The sequence below is a fragment of the Alexandromys fortis genome, unplaced genomic scaffold (assembly GCF_014885135.2).
Source record: "Alexandromys fortis isolate MF-2015 unplaced genomic scaffold, M_Fortis_MF-2015_v1.1 scaffold_4, whole genome shotgun sequence".
NCBI classification, from domain to species: Eukaryota; Metazoa; Chordata; class Mammalia; order Rodentia; family Cricetidae; genus Alexandromys; species Alexandromys fortis.
The window spans coordinates 16,186,065-16,203,977 of record NW_026067944.1 but is presented as its reverse complement, the minus strand read 5'-3'; positions in this window follow the sequence as shown (position 1 = coordinate 16,203,977).

Genomic DNA, 17,913 nt, shown 5'->3' with positions numbered 1-17,913 from the left:
ATACCTCTCTTTTTAAAAAATATTTAACATAATTTCTTTATTGAATCTTTGGGAATTTTACATCATACACCCCAATTCCAATTACCTCCGAGTCCCTTCACATCTTCTCCTTCTCCCCCATTCAATGAAAATTAAGAAAAAATAAAACCAAAGCAAGCAAGCAAACAAATAAAGAGAAAAAAAAGAACAAAACAACAACAAAAAACCTCTTCATTCCTCATTTTTCCCACCTTTCCAATATTTCTTTATTCTTCCTGGTGGCATTGGGAGCAGTGTGTCACACAGTATACCTTTTGTCCTATCAGTTATATTTGCTAATGTTCATTGCAATGTGTCCTTGATCTGGTTCAAGGCCCCTCTGGTTTCTGGCACACCATCATTAGTGGATCCACACTCAAACTCCTTTCAGATATCCCAAGGATGTCCTGACTCATGGAGACCCTGTGGTTATTGTTCCACAAACTCTAGCAGGTCCCAGATGGGGGTAAATATTAGGGTGTCACACCCCAGGTCTTGCTGTGGACATGAGTTGTAGCTGAGCTGGTCAGTCCAGGCCAGTGGGCTGCTCCCCTAAGCCTTTGCCATCAAGGTTAACTCTCCCCTGCAAGAGTTGAGGAGTGGGTTGATCTCTTCTGAGTGGGAGGTCCCCCATGAAAGTAGGGGCCAGCTCTCTTGCTGTAGTACCTAAGAGGGCCAGGTCCAGCTAGCTCAGGGCCAGCAAACGGCATGGAATTTTCAGCATGGCCCTCACATTTCATCATGTATGGTTCTCCTATACCCTTGAAGTGGCACAGGCCACAGGCACCAACACAGACCTCAGCTGCAGCAGGACCATGGACCCAGACATGGCCCTCGACAGCAGCATGGTCCTACCTGCATCCTGGCGCTAGGTGGAAACATAGGCCCGCTAGATCAGAATGACTTCTTTGGTAGCATGGCCCCGGACACCTACAAAGTAACAGACATGTTACTCTGACCTCGGCTTCCGGATAATCTTTGATGGCAACACAGACCCTGGCTGCGGTGGAACCACAGACACAGACATGGTCCTCTGCAGCAGCTGGGTCTGGATGTCACCATGACACCAGGTGGCAGTGCAAACCACCCAGATCAGTACAGCTCAGCAGTAGTGTGGCCCTCAAGACACTAGCATAGCCCCAGATCTCAGGCATCCATGTGGTCTTCGGTGGTAGCAGGAACCTCGAACCTCAACACAGACCCTGGCTGCAGTAGGCCATGGACCTAGACTTGACCCTCAGCTGCAGCTCTGGCCAGGACCATGTCACCATGTCATGGGGTAGCAGAGCAGGCCACTCAGAACTGCATGGCCCCGGTTGCATCACAGGCTCTAACCAGGACACAGACCCCGGGCCTCTGTGTGGCTGGCCCCTGGTAGTCACAGGCGACATGGACTTCAACACAGTAGTTTAGTAGACTGTAGTAAGACCACAAATGCAGACATGGTTCTCAGTAGCAGCCTCCTTTTAGTACTTTTTAAAAGTAGCTTTTTCCTAAGATTGTTGGGTCAGGGGCTAGACACCTGCCTTCCTGAATGACTCTTCCTAGATGACATTTGATTACTTGAGATGATCTTTTCTAATTCTCATAGAGGTAAATGATCTTATTTCTTTAAAAATTTCCCATTCTAAAGAATATTTCCACTCTAAAGAACTAAGAACTACAGTTTGAATACGTGATTTAGCAATTTTATTATTTTACCAGTAAGGGGCAGCAAATAACAGTGTTTGCTGGAAGTACAAAAGTATTACTTTAATTTGAAATTTCTCCTCTACATCTTCCTCCTTTTACTCTTCCCCTTCCTTCTCCCCTCTCCCCTCTTCCTCTCCTTCCTCTCTTTCTTCTGCATTTAGTCAGTGTACCTCTGATTTTCCCACTGTTTTTCATTTGTCTTTCTTATTCTTCCTAGTGATGTTAAAAGCCAGAACTACTGAGAGCAGCAACAATATTCAAAAGGGAAAAGAATATATGAAAACATTTGAAAAATACAACAGTAAACAGGGCAAGACCTACTAAAAAGAGTTAACAAATGACGACTCAGAGTTTCTAAGCTGGGTCTTAGAAATGTACTGCTACATAGTACCTATTCATTAAAATTAGCTTGAGTCCAGCAATGAGAAGGAACACTTGACAGTTACTATCTAGCCTCAAGTCTTCATTTTTCTTAAAACACTGGTTTGCCATTTGAACTATAGCCATTTAGTTTAATCCATTTTGTTTCATGTTAACACGCATGTGTAGATAATCCACTAGTAGTCAGGAACTACTACAATGCTGGACCAGTGAGAACCGAAAACAAGAAAGCACTCTTCTCCTGGTGCTAGTTTACAGTGGGGAAAATGTCCAGATAAAGAGCGGTGCTGGGTGGACGCGAAGAGGAGACATTACAACGCTAAGCATAAGTAGAGAGTAAGCTCAGAGAAGAGATGGGTATATGACAAGGTCTAGCCGTGGCAAGATGTCACCAGAAACCTCAGAGTCTTTCACTGTATTTTTTTCTAACCTAACATAGCATTTTTTTTTCTTGTATCTGGAAGAAATCTTCATTTCTGTCTTAAGGCAAAAGCTTGTTCCTCTCCCAGGTAAACTTTATTTTTCTAAGATTCCTGAAGTTCTCAAATTGAAGATCTGCTTTCCCTAAAACTTTTCTATCCTAGATTTGGGGAAAGGCTCAGTTTGATTATTTGATCTGACTCAGTATGGTGTGATCTTTGAAAGGGAATTCATCCCACATGGTGCCCAGGGATTCTCTTTCATTTGGACATCAGTGTCAAGATGTGGCTGCAAGCAGGATGCGACCTAACACAGTGACTTTCCCTTGCATCTTAAATAGCTCTTCCTGGGCAGCTGGTGTGTGTGCCCAGTCTTTTATCTCAGCCTTGATCCTCTTCTGACCTTTGCATCCTTCCACTCTGTCATAGGCCAGAGTACGCAGTGGGGCTGCACCAGACTTTGTCTGTTTTCAATACGTTACACAGCTGTATTTCAGAACTGCTTTCTTGTTCTTCTTAAGTGGAAAATTCTGTGTAATACAAGATTCGTAGGTGCTCAGGGTCTCAGAAAGAGTATGAGTAACTCTATTTTCATGTTCTGCAATCCATTCTCGAATTTTCCATTTTTCATCCTTAACGTTGACTACTCAGTTGTTGGAGAATTTTAATGAGACTAACATCCTTTTGCATTTCTTCTGTGTTATTCTGGCATGAAGGCTATTTTTTTTAGCTTAAAAGATCAATATTTACATTTAATCTAGGGAAATAATCTTGACTGAGAGACAGCCAGCTAATGTAAACGGAATGAGATGGTGACAAAGTGGGGGGGGGAGAACTAGATTGGGTAATGCATCAAATTTTTCTTTAAAAATTAAAACCAAATCAATGCTTAGCTTCTACCTCAATTACAGTATTAATTTCCTTTTATTTATAAACTCCTTAAAGGGGGAGGTCTTCATTTCTTAAGCATCTAACAGGCAATATTTTTGCGTCATATGACATTAATGCCACAGACATAGAAATGCTTTGCAGCTTCATGAATATTTCCGTTTCAGGTTCACAAATACACACCTGCATTTTAATGTTAATACATGTCACATGGTGAGGCTTCTCTTAGGATTGTGACTATCCATTCAAAGGTGTCTTTGTAGTATCACAATGGAGTTGAAACATGCTTAATCCCGGAGTAAATGGAGTCTTCTTGCTATTCCTTTTCCATGTTTAGGAATATTTAGATGGGAATTTATCATTGTGTTACAGTTGCCTACAGTTCTCACCCCGTGCCAGCTTTGTAGTTTGACAGCAATAGGTTGTCCCTCACTGCCTTGGTGTGCAGTAGGCTTGCACGGAGGTGTGTGTAAGTGCACTCTGACAGCTGTATGATAAAGATGTCCATAGCTGGGATTCTGAGGCTTAGGACATTTCCACACTGCCCAACAATGCATGGCTTCATATGGGGATTTCTTTTTTCTCTGACACTCACTGTAAGATTTAGATTCGTCTGTAGAGGGCGGCAAATGGCAGCTCAATTCCTTCCTTCACGCCTAAACCTCAAAGCATTAATGTTCACATTATCTGAAATCAACAAGGAAGATTTGCTCAACATAAGGAAGATTTTTTTCTTTTCGGTGTGGCTGCTTTTTGTTTTAATAGATAAAAATAAGTGTGAGACTGACAGGGAAAAATAAAGTGGCTGGCTCAATTTATTTTTGTAGCTTTTGTTCCCTGAAACTTCTAGTGCTTTCTTCTAGACAGAACTTGCTGCCCGAGAGGACAAGGCAATCTGGTGCTCCTCGTGGACTGTCACATTAGTCCAACACTCAGAATCCTATTCTCCCACGGAGGAAAACAATTGCTCAGCTTTCCGAATTCCCACCTCTGTTCTCTTCCACAAATGGCAATAATTTAAACAATAGCTGCATTTGTCATGGGTACTTTATCCTCCGCAAATAGAAGTACTGAGTCATAAGTATCTAAAATGATGCTACCCGTGGAAAAGATAATCTTTGTAGCAGAATGTTTCGCTTTGTTTCTCTGGTGTTGGTTTTTGAGAAACAGGTTCTGATTGTGTAGTCCAGGCTGGTCTTGAACTCACTGTGCAGTCCAGCTTGGTCTTGACCTAAGTCACTTTCCTGCCTCTGGCTCCCAGTGCTAGGATTGCAGGCATGTCTCACCGCACTTGAAGGCAGGTTGACATTTTTAATCACCTTGTTAAAGTGTTCACATTTGTGCCACCTTAAATCATTTCCTTCGTTTCAGAAACCACACCTGTTAGATCTCCACTTTCACTCTTGCTCTCTGACATTAGTCACTCCATCATCTACGTTTTGCTTACACAGATTTTTTTCTTTACAGGAATGTCTTTTAAAAAATCCAATCATACAAAACACGAACATTTGAGATTTACTTTCTCCATTTTTGATAATATTTTAACTTTCATTCATGTTAAGGAATTTATCACTTTATTTTTATTAATCTGATTCTTAGTTTCATATATGCATGAATGCATTTTGATTACATTTCCTTCTGATTGTTTTTCATTTTCCTTCCACTCATATCAGCCTCTTCTTGTTCCCACCTTTCTCTTTCCCCTACTCATGACATCTTATTTTGTCCTGCAAATCATTTAATTTAATCAGAGCTGTTGTGTAACCTCTGGATTGGGGCTGTGAGAGCCTGGTGGAGTCACTAATGCATACATAACTAAAACAAGGACTCCTCCTTTTTTCTGAATCTATCTACAGAAAATAGTTGAACTGTGAAGGATAGGGATCTGTAAGCCTGTGTTGTGCCTAATCTTGGCTATTGATGGCCCATTTTTGAGCAGATCCAGTGTGGTAAGGGTGGTATTACTGCCCTCACTCTCATTGTCAAGTTCATCTACCCTTCTGCTGCTGCTGAGTTCAAGACCAGCCTCGGCTGCATAGCCAGAACATGCCTCTCAAAACCTAAACCAAAGAAACAAAATGAAACATCCTGCATTAGAGTCTACTTCTGTGGGATCCCAACATATATTTAAGACCAGCTGGGACATTCTGCCTCATGAACTGAACAACTACAGGAATCTTGGACTCTCTATTAGGAGACAACTATTTTTGGACTGCATGGATCACAGCCTATAAGCTACTCCAGTAAGTCTACTTTTCATATATTTAGAATCACGTTATCAGCTCTGTTCCTCTAGAAAACCTGACATAAACAATGCAACAAAACATCATTCTTCAATACTGAGACAAATGATTACTAATTATAAAACTTATGAAAGAATAAATGAGAATAAAACTTCTGGCATCAAAACAAAACTCCTAAATTAGCACCATCAGTGAAAGTAGTATCAAACAAGAAACAGAAGATGTATTCACACTGAATTACACTTCCCACCTCATCTTCTACTTTTTATTTTATTTTAAATTTTTTTGGTAGAAGGTATTACAGAATCTGAAATTTTTTATTCTTGTCATTTGATGTGGAAGCTTGTAAATTGTGGAGTAAGGACTCCTGAATGAAAAACAAGACCTATAGAAACACAGCTTTAACTGCATCCTTGGGAATTTATCAAAGAATAAAGCGAAGTTACAAGCTTTGGTGGTGCTTTGGAATGCTGCATTGACAACCAATGTAATCTTCTGAGTGGATCTCAGAAAAGAACTCAGGGGTTAGGTTTCCTGCTAAGCTAACACTCCTCTGCAGAAGAACTTCAGCACCAGACGGAACCATCAGCCAGCTATAGATAAGGTAGGAAGGGAGTCAATGAAAATATATCTCTATCATATTGGAAAATAATACCTGATGATGAATATTGCCCATGAAAAATAAATGATGTCATTGATAGAGCTTCAGTCAAGTGGAAAAAGCAGCAGAGGAGAGTGGAAAGAAGAAAAGAATGTATGACGGAATAAAGGAAAGAGTTGGAAAAAGAAGAAGAAAAGAAGGATGAATGAAAAGACACAACCTGGAGAAAGCCCTTAATCTGTAAAGTAAGTATTAGTCAATCTCCAGAAACAGAGTTCTTGTGAATTGTGTTATGAAAAAAATATAACAAACACAATAAAAAAACTTAAAAATCATGATGATTAAAATCAGTTAGAGTTAACATGTTAAATGGAGATTTCAGAAATCAGAAAACCCTTTGAGAACACACAGTTGTAGATGTGATGAAATGTGATGTCCAAAACAACACGGGATAAAATACATTACAATGAAATGTGCAGGGCTGGAAATGAGTTTTTGTTATGAACAGAGAAAACTCTGTTGATTTTATTTCTGCTGTTAGTATGTGGTAAAGGAAATGTTAGCTGGGTTCTAATGCTGAAAAAAACTACATTTCTGAGTAAATTTTTTTTTTTTTTGGTTTTTCGAGACAGGGTTTCTCTATGGTTTTGGAGCCTGTTCTGGAACTAGCTCTTGTAGACCAGGCTGGTCTCGAACTCACAGAGATCCGCCTGCCTCTGCCTCCCGAGTGTTGGGATTAAAGGCATGCGCCACCACCGCCCGGCGTAAATATTTTTTTGCAATATTTTTATGTTGCAAACCAGGCTGGCCTCCAACTCACAGAGATCTTCCTGTTTCTGCCTCTCAAGTGGAAGCTTGTAGGGAATTGTATGATTAGTGAACAATGAGGCAGTCATGGTGCTGGAGGAGGAACTGAGAGTCCTACATCTGGATGTGCAGGCAACAGGAAGAGAATGTCATAGTGGGCATGGCATGAGCTTCTGTGACCTCAAAGCCTGCTCCCAGTGACACCCTTTCTCTAAGAATGCCACACTTACTCTGACAAGGTCACACTTCCCAATAGTGTTACTCCCTATGAATTTATGAGGTCATTTTCATTCAAACTACAACTTATGGTTTTTTTTTTTTTTTTTTTTGTAGTATCAAACATGGTAAGGACACTTGCACAGGTAAATGCATTATTCCAATTTTGCTTTTACTTAGTTTCACAAAGTTAAACTGAGTTGTTAGTCTGGCCAAGTACAAAACAGAATTTACTCCAAAGACTTGCCAGGAAGCTCCTCTGTGTGGCGTAAGAGGTGACCAAAAAGTTGAGTAAAAGAAAACAAACTGTGGGGCCTTTTTGTTGTAGTTTTGCATGGACCCAACTGCTAAGGTCAACTCTGTTGCCTTCAGCATAGTGAGGAAGTTGAGGCAGGAGAGGCACTCCTGTGACTGCATGAGCTCCGAGTTCCAAGACCATGGCACCTGCTGAACTTCACCCAAAGCTGCTCAAGGAGGCAAGTGCAGTCGGGTGTAGTAGGTTAACTGACAGACATTTAAGTACTGATCCCATTTAGCATTGTAGCAATGAGGTGGCTGAAATTTCCAAGGAGTCTCTTTCTAAAGCATAGCTGTATAATACAGATGGCAGCTAGAATGAAAAGAGGGAGAGGGAAAGAGAGAGAGAGAGAGAGAGAGAGAGAGAGAGAGAGAGAGAGAGAGAGAGAGAGAGAGAGAAAACCAAATAAACAAAGGCAGTGTTACTTTTCTCCTAACATCTGGAAATAGGTGGGAATGTCTGACCTCCGGAACACGTACATTCATTTCTCAACAATTAACACTAATGCTCCTTTATGGGATGTGTGAAAACATCTCTGACCAATATCATAAGCTTTTCTCTGCATCCTTTTAAATGCCAGCACTCCCCCCTTTGTTGTTTATCAACATGTATTTGGGGGAATGGATTTCAAAGAAGTTATTTTCTCAAGATTTAGTACACAATTCAGCATCATTTATAATCAAAGGTGTTTTTGTAATCCTGGTCCTCATTCTGAGGAACACACCTTTATTCTAATAGTGTCTAGTAACTACTTTAAAAACCACTTTTACTGATGCATATTTTGTTGTTGTTCAGGAAAATTTATTTTGTTTGTCCTAAATTGAAATTTCAAAACTCAAATGCCAGGTCTTTAATTTTGTTGAGATAAGGTGAAGAATCTGGGAAATGGAGCAATTGTAGGTTTTACAGTTAACTAAGGAAGGTTCCCTTATAGTCAGTTTGCCACAGATATAACCGTGGACACTATTGAGATGCTTTAAACCTCTATATGCTACACTTAGCTTTTCCTTGTATGTTTTTGTGTTAATTTTTTAAACTTTTTAATTTTATATATTAATTTTTATTGTGTGCATAGGCATATATGATGTGTGCACGTGTGTGTGGAAGAGGTGGTGTCTGTGTCACAGCACACATGTGGAGATCACAGGATTACTTTGTGGCGTTTGTTTTCTCTTATATTTTTGTGGGTTCACGGATGAAACTCATGTGAGGCTTTATACACCTTGCCTGCTAAGCCATCTTTCTGATGTACATTTTTTTAAACAATGTATCTACCTGCGCAGGCAGTGGTGGCACACACCTTTAATCCCAGGACTGGGGACACAGAGGCAGATGGATCTCTGAATTCAAGACCAGTCTGGGCTATAGAGTGAGTTCCAGGACAGCCCAGACTCTTACACAGAGAAACCCTTGTGGCAGAGTGTTGTGAGCCCTTCACCCCAATTACAGATATCTTTTGTCGTCCTATATGAATCTTGTCTGAAAGTCTTCATGGATACAGTCTATGCAAAACTTGGTTAGAGGGCAATTCGGAAAACTGTGGTACTTCTGGAATCAGGGATTTGCACTTGGCATTGTATTTTTGGAAGCTGAATTCAGTTAGTTTTGAGATATGGAAATCTACTGGCTAAAGTGTAAATATAGAGAAAAATAAAAATACCATGGGCTGTGGGAAAGTGCTTCAGTCCACTGAGGCTGGGAACCCCTGTGGCTGCTAACGCTAAGTTCATTCTCAAAGTGTTTCTGAGCCTTCATTTCACAGACCCGTGTGAACCCACACACCTGCACTGCATTACCTGTGACAAACCCTGTTTCAACAAACAAACAAAACCAACCAATGTGTATATATTTGTATGTCTATATACATGTACATATATACATACACACACGTGTGTGTGTGAAAGAGCACATGCACATGTGTACATGAATGTGTATATGTGTATTGTTGCCAGAGGTTAGTTCCTTAAGATCTATCCACCTTAATTTTTGATACAGGGTCTCTCACCAGGACCTGGGGTTCATAGACTTGTCTAGGCTATCTGTTCAGAGAGCTTCCCCAGAGATCCCTTGTTTCCTCCTCCCCAGCACTGGGCTTACAAATGAGTGCCCATGCCTGTCTGTTTATGTGTGTGCTAAGAATTGAACTCAGGTCCTCATGTTTTTGCAGCAAGCATTTCACTGACTGAGCAACCCCCCCTTTTAGATTTCTTAGCAGAATGTTATAGGATATTTTGAAATCATTAAGTGAAACCCAGCACACAGTATTTAAAGAACATGGTTTATTTCACATTTTGCTTTCTTTCAGCTTAAGCAGCATCAACTTGTAGCATCTATTCGTTCACCATTGTTTTTAGTGACAGCAACAAATCAAGCAGATTCTTTTATTTGATAGGTTTTTATAATTCATGTTTGAACATTTTCTATAGTATGAACAATTGGCATTAAAATTATTAAAATGAGTGTAACTGCTTTAAAAAAATTAAAGTAGCATTGCATTTTCATTTCATCAATGGGATGATTTTGAGGAAAAAAAAAGGATTTAAATTTTAGCTTAAGCTTAATGGCACACTTAGATCTTCACTTCAGAAATGATTCAATGGAAAGGAGGAACAGACTGGAGACGTCAATTATCCAACCTGAGCCTTAGATGTTTTGCATATGACATACTAATGAAGATAGGAAAATTATATTCCTATGTTTGCATGCATTTATGACCACAGGTTTTTTAAAAATATAAATATAATAAATAGACTAGGTAGGATTTAAACTTTATAAAAGAGATTGAAAAAAGAAAAGGAAATCAAGCTTAGTACAAAAGGCACTGTTGAGTTCAGTTTCATATTTCTAAACATAAGAAAAATCAAAAATAGAGTAGATTATTAACTTGTAATTTATCTTTTTTTCCTTTTTAAGGGATACATAATTAAAACTTGAGTTTGAAAGTCAGTGGACAGCTAAGCCATTAGATGTAGAAGAAGAATACAGTTTGGCAGCCAGAATTAAACCGTTGTATTTTCCCCCTAGATTGGACAGATTTTCAGGTACTTGCAGAAGAAAGGGCAGTTTTAAAAAGTTGCTATCTTTATGTCTGGGCAGCTGTTCATCTCTTGAGCCACAGTTATGTAGGATGGGAAAGTGACTGTGGGGCTCACATATTATCTCTTTTAAGAAGGTTGAGCTATGCTGGTTGGTGGCATTTGGGAGGCAGACGCAGGCCAGACTGGTCTACAGGGAGAGTTCCAGAACAGCCAGGGATACACAGAAAAACCCTGTATCAGAAAACCAAAAAAAAAAAAAAAAAAAAAAAAAAAAAAAAAAAAAAAAAAAAAAAAAAAAAAAAAAAAAAAAAAGAAGATTTAGCTAAATAAAACTGATGAAGCTCCTCCTCATCAAGCTTCAAAACCAGTGAAGTCAACTGTAGAATTCTCCAGGAGAGAATTGTTCTTTTGGAACTGAAGACCTCAGGGTATTTTTTTATTCCACTGCTAAGAAACCCCATAGAGTAAGAAACCCTTGCCTTTTCATCTGCACATCAATCTCTGAAGAGAAGGGGTCTGGGCACAGTAAAGGAGTGTGACGAGGAGTCATTTCATCTTAGCTAGATGTCAATAACTTAACTTTGAGATAACTAAGTGTATTTTTACTTCCATTTTAAATTGCAATAAAATTAATCCCTTTAGGAATAGGCAATTTGTACTTACACATTGCATATATAATTGATAATGAATTACGGTGATGAATAATAAATAACAGTGACATTTATTACCATGTACAGAGATTTCCAGAAAATCACTGTCCTTTGAATTTCATGTGTTTCATTGATCTCCTAATAACTGAAAAATAAAGACTACCTTCGCAATAACACACTTCCATCCTTTATTAAACACAGACATAAGCTTAGAACACACAGAACTGTGGACCACGCTTGCTTAGAAAGGAGGTTGGCGCTGAAGGGTTCTTGGGATCATGTGAACATGGTGGGAAACCAATGCAATGCCAACACACAAGAATCCCAGGCAGGAAGACCTCCAGCTTGAGGTCCACTGGGTTTTTATAGTGAGAGCATGTTCCTAAAAGAAAAATGAAATCTATGTGTGATGACCAGGGCTGGTACACACCTTTGGTCCTAGCACTGGGAAGGCAGAGGCAGGCAGATCTCGGTGTGTTTGAGACCAGCCTGGTCTACAGAGCTAGTTCCAGAACATCCAGTGTGACACAGAGAGATTTGGGTCAAAAAGTAAACAGACAAACGAACCAAACCCGCAATCCCCTAAACCTACAGAGAAATGAGCACAGGCCTCTTAAGCAACTTAAAATGACAGTTTTAGTTCATATGAAAACCTAATATTCATGAGTAAAGTTGGAAGATTTAAAGCAAATAAGGGATGACTGGAAAGACTGCTGTGTGTCACTGACTTTAAGCACAGTAGGAATTCATTTTCAAACTGGAATTTGATTTGTGCTTTGAAGGGTGCATTGCTCAACAGCAAGGATGTTGAAGGTGATTGAGGAGGAAGACAATAAGCAATGTGCATAATGTAAGCGCATGGGAGAGAGGGACCAGACCTGAGCAGACAGCATTTGTTAGGGTGAAGAAGGATAATGAGAGATAAGATTTTCTGGAGTGTTCTTTTTTTTTTTATTAATACCAAAACTAAAAGTCACAGTAGAGTTTGTATGTACTGAAAGGAGCTATAGGGAGGCAATACTATTTTCTCCAAACATTAATATTTTATTTATTAATAATTAACATATTCATATAATTAAATAGTATTTAAAACTCTGTAGAGCTAAAATCTAGGCTTATTAATAATTTATTTATTTATTAATTAACATATTCATATAATTAAATAGTATTTAAAACTCTGTAGAGCTAAAATCTAGGCTTCTAATTTTGTTTTAATTGCCAGAATTCTCATTTCAGATGAAACTTTAAAAAAACTATTTAATGTATTGGTTTTTTAGCCATAAATATAGGACAGTGAGCCTATAATTCGTGATCCTAGAGAAGCTAAATAAGAAGGTGAACCCAAAGAAAAACATATAGTCATTCTCCTGGATATTGGAAGTNGGGTGGGATGGGGGAAAGGGGAAATGGGGAGAGACAAGTGAGAAGGGGAGGATGGGGAGAGCTTGGGGGAATGGGATGGTTGGGATAATGGAAGGATGGATATGGGAGCAGGGAAGTATATATCTTAATTAAGAGATTTTAGGGTTGGCAAGAGCCTTGACTCTAGAGGGGTTCCCAGGCGTCCAGAGAGATGTCCCCAACTAGGTCCTTGGGTAGCTGAGGAGAGAGAGCATGAAATGACCCGATCCTGTAGCCATACAAATGAATATCTTGCATATCACCATAGAACCTTCATCTGGCGATGGATGGAGATAGAGACAGAGACCCACATTGGAGCAATGGACTGAGCTCCCAAGGTCCAAATGAAGAACAGAAGGAGGGCGAACACGAACAAGGAAGTCAAGACCACGAGGGGGGCACCCACCCACTGAGACAGTGGGGCTGATCTATTGTGAGCTCACCAAGGCCAGCTGGAATGGGATTGAAAAAGCATGGGATAGAACCGGACTCTCTGAATATGGTGGACAATGAGGGCTGATGAGAAGCCAAGGACAATGGCACTGGGTTTTGATCCTACTGCATGTACTGGCTTTGTGGGAGCCCAGCCTGTTTGGATGCTCACCTTCCTAGACCTGGATGGAGGGGGGAGGACCTTGGACTGCCCACAGGGCAGGGAACCCTGATTGCTCTTCAGACTGGAGAGGGAGGGAGAGGGGAATGGGGTGTGGGGAGTTGGGGGAGGAGGAGGGAAAAAGGAGGTGGGGAGGAGGCAGAAATTTTTAATAATAAAATAAAATAAAAATAAAGCCATCATCCTGGAGTGTATGGGAAGTTATCTCTGAATGCAGTGACAGTGAGAATAAATGCTAGGGTGCTTGTGATTATGGTTTAGACAGACTGCATAGCACTTTCTATAAAAGTAAACAAGCTAGCCGATGTCAGGATTGTAGTGATGGGGACCCAGAGCAAGGAGAAAGACTGGAGACAACACACAGGAGTGGCCTTTGTGTGGCCTGGTAAGGCTGCTGGGACTTTCTGCTGTGCTAGACTTGGCACTTTCAGGAGAGTGAGAAATATCGCAGGGCTGTTAACTTGTGTCTCTCCAGGCTCACGGGTTCCCGCTGAGGGTCTGCAAGTTCAAAGCGTGCTCTCAGTCATTCCAGACTTACCTTGCAGAGGAGTAAACTGGCGACTCCTTTTGTAGTCCTTTAGCCTCTCTGTGTGTTTGCTTTCTCTCACCGTCTCCTCATTCTTTCAACTCTCCTCTGAGGAAAGGAGGTCTGCCCGCAGTAATGGTTATCAGAGGAATTGGTACTCCGATTTAGCTTTTCCAGATTTAAATGTAGGGCATCATATGTTCAAAAGCTGTTTCCTATGTTATGGAGAATTTACTCTGTGCCCTAGAGAATTTAAATAACATTCTCACTGAGGATAGAAAATATTTTATTCTTAACTAAATGTGTTATCATCTACAATGTTTTTGGTTTTGACCTCAAATTCTGCAGTATTGTATAGCAGTGGCAAGGTCATTTTCTGGATTCTGATTCAGTCTGTTACTAAAATGGTGGACTAATTTCATTTTCAGTTTCTCTAGCTATAGTGCCATAGTGAGCTAGGGTCTTCTAAATCCCTGGTGTCCAGAACTGAAGCCCCAGGATCCATCTTCATTGGAATAATCTAAAATAGTTCTGAGTGCCTGGGATCAGGTCTGAATTCCCATACTGATGTCTCCACATTTGTAACAAGCCCCAAAGGTGACTTTTATTCACACAGGTGAAACCAGCCAGGCGGTAATTGCCCGCCGCTCCTTCAACAGGTAATGAGTCTTTAATCCCAGCCCTTGGAAGGCAGAGACAGGTGGATCTCTGTGAGTTCCAGTTCAGCCTGGTCTACAGAGCGAGTTCCACAACAGGCTCCAAAGTATCAGAGAAACCCTGTCTTGTAAAACAAACAAACAAAAAAACAACAACAACAACAACAAAAAACCAAACAAACAATCTGAAACCAGATGTTCTCTTGAAAGATATTCTTTCTAACTTTGTCTTCTACCTCAACAGAATATGTATGTGATTTTTTTTCCCTTAGCTCAGTTTTTCTTAACCCCACCTTGCTGATAAACTGACATATATTTGCACATTCCTGCCCTCTACCAGGGTTAGAGCTGACTCATAGCCAAGCCCAACTGTACTAGGAAAATATCTATGAAGAGTGTATGCAGAGGGAGGGGAATGAATATAGTTTTCCTTCATTAATTCTGTTGAAGTGGGAAAACTTCAAGGAGCAACTTCAAGCACAGAGTATAATTACATAATCATGACACAACCCATCAATTTTGAGTTTGATTTTTGGCATACATAGTGAGTGTATGTGTTTTAGCAAGATTAATATAATGTGAAACTATTGGAGACAAATCTAGCTACACTGTGTCTACACATCCCAGAAGAATCACTTTAGCATTCCTGCAGAAGTGGAAACTGTTCACAACACAAACTAGGACTCACATTAAGCATAAGTTTTAATGAAAAACTGCTTAGACATGATGTGCTGTTCCTCCTGATAAAAATAATAATGTATCTTTTCCCTAAGGGGGAATTTTTACAATTTCTATCTTCATCAGAGGATCTATTATTATTATTACTGTTTTTTTTAAATGCCACTTTCCTGGGTAGGTTTTAAACATCTCTACCCTTTGGAGAAGGTGTTCTATATCAATAGCCAGGCATTATTACAGTGGGAGGTGATGTTTCTCTTAGGGCTAAGTTCCTGATTTTAAATAATGGAAGGAAGTCAACTGATTCAAAAGACCAAGACAAGTGATTTAAAAATATTTACTTTATTCACAACAAAAATATTAACTTGATTCTAGAAATATTTTATGATAAGGTAAGGGTCTAAGCATAATCACTTTGGTCATGAGGAAGATAATAGAAGCACATATCTGAAATAAGCTTCTTTAATTGGGGTGCATTTTAAAGTAAGCAGAATTATTTTTGAAGGACTTTGGGATATATTAAGAAAATACATATATTTCATGTTCCTACTGAAAATTTATGAAATCTAATTCTGTGACCTAGAAATAAAAATAATAGTCTATGAATTCATTAGAAATGGTTCCATACCTGGAGCAAAGACACACATCATCAGCAATGAATTTGTGATCCTGTCTGCCTTCACAGTATCTGGGGGAACAAATCAATACAATCCGTAACAACTGGATTTAAATTACTTTCCCACTTATTTCTATTAAAATTGTTTGGTAAAAGGCACAAGATTAAATGGAGGGTGTGACTATGGGCTTTAGGCTAGGGGGAGGATATGAATTTCTTACTGATATAGTGATGTAAGCAAAGAAGATGCACACCCTAGGCTGGTCAGGGTCAGATAGCCCATTAGCAAAGCCAAAGTAAGAATGGTTTTGTGAATTCATAAGGGAAGTTGTTCTTAAAGAAGATGGGCTCATTGCTTTTCACTGACTGGATATTTATGATAGATCTTGTAAAAACAAAGCAAAAGAACAAAACAAAAAGAAGCAAAATGCATTGACTTATGTAGTTCATATTCTTAAACTAAGCTTAAAATAAAGTTCATGTTTCATAAGCATGTGATATTTTAAACACGGTCCATTTGTTGCTATGTGAACTGACATATTGGACTGATTTTAATATCCACTCATATAACTTTCTTATTACTTTTGTGTCTGGTCTTTGCTTTTAATACATCTTTCATTTGAAGAGATTTAGTAGATCATATAATAGAATAAAATTTTTGATTGATTTTGTAGTGCCACTACAGTAAGATTCTAGTAGGAAGTAAACTTTCATAGCTAGAACACCTTTCACGATATTTATGTATTCATCTTCTGTCTGATTAGATAAAAAGAAACCACTATATTGCATTATTTTTTTTTCTTTGTGAAAGTTTTTTAGCTACTTAGCAATGTTTTTATTCTAAGGATAAAATGTATACATTCTGAGAAGTCGATCTTGTTAACTGTAAATATGTTCTGCATACAGTTCAAAGGAAATGCAAATATGAGATGGACAGCGCCTACATTGGCATCGTTTAAAGATACTGAAGAACTATCACTGGTACTTGTTTATTAGTGATGGCAAAACCTGTGACCTCAGCATGTGGGACAAACATAGATGAACTGAGGCTGCCTTGTGTTGCAGCCCCTTTGGATTAACTGGTGAATCGGCAACACAGAGGAAGGGAATTCCATTGCCTCCTGAGATCTGAGGGGAGATATGGGCAACTTCCTTGTCACTTATGACATTGTCTTTCTACATCTGAGTTTTAATTCAACTCAGATCCAAGACCAGTATCTGTACTTCCATTTACTTTGCTTGAAATAGTTGGTGGTTTGTGTCTCTTAAGGGTTTTGCCACCAGGTGATGGTGGCACACACCCTTAATCCCAGCACTTAGGAGGCAGAGGCAGGCAGAGCTTTGAGTTCAAGGACAGCCTGGACTACAGAGTGAGCCCACAACAACCAGAGCTACTCAGAGAAACCCTGTCTCAACAAAACAAAACAAACAAAAATGTTTTCCCAATGCTAGTTTCTAAAATGTGTAGAAGTAATTTGGGAAAGTTCTTTGAGTAAATCACAGAATCAAAGTTTGGCAAGTGAGAGGGTGGAAGAGGACGGCAGAGTATGACAGGAAAGACAGAGGCACCAGGCATAAGAGTGGAGGCAAAGTGGCGAGAGGACAAACACATGGTCGGGAGCCTCAATTGCCTGTCAGTTCTGCTGTCAGAGAGCAGTCTAATCTCATTTGTACGTCAGTTTTGCTGAGGCTGGAAGTGGCCAGAAGTGCCCATGAGCTTGGGCACATCTGGAATTTTCATACTTCTGCAGAAGTCCTTGTTTACTAAGAGATCCTGTCAGTTAATCTCCTTACTTTAGGTAAAGTAGATCTTAGGAGCTCAGCCTGTTTTACTGTCTTATTGTAGCTCTTGCTGTAATCTATGGACTCCACTTTCCTATCATCAGGTATCTTTTCCTTCCTTTCATTTGTTTCCATGCTAGAATCAAGGCTAGTGCTTCATCACCCTTTGTCTGGACTATTGGATGGGTTTCTAGCTAGAAGACAGAATCTCCAGTACTCTCTTTACTTCTCGTCTCTAGAGGACAAGCTTTTCTTACCTACCCCTTTATTTTAGATTTGCCCCAAGCTTGTAATATTTTGAAAATTATCATTAAAAACTTAAGGGTAGCAAGAAAATTGGCAGTGCATTACTTCTTTTGACATTAAAAAAATCCTTCACAATCTTAAATT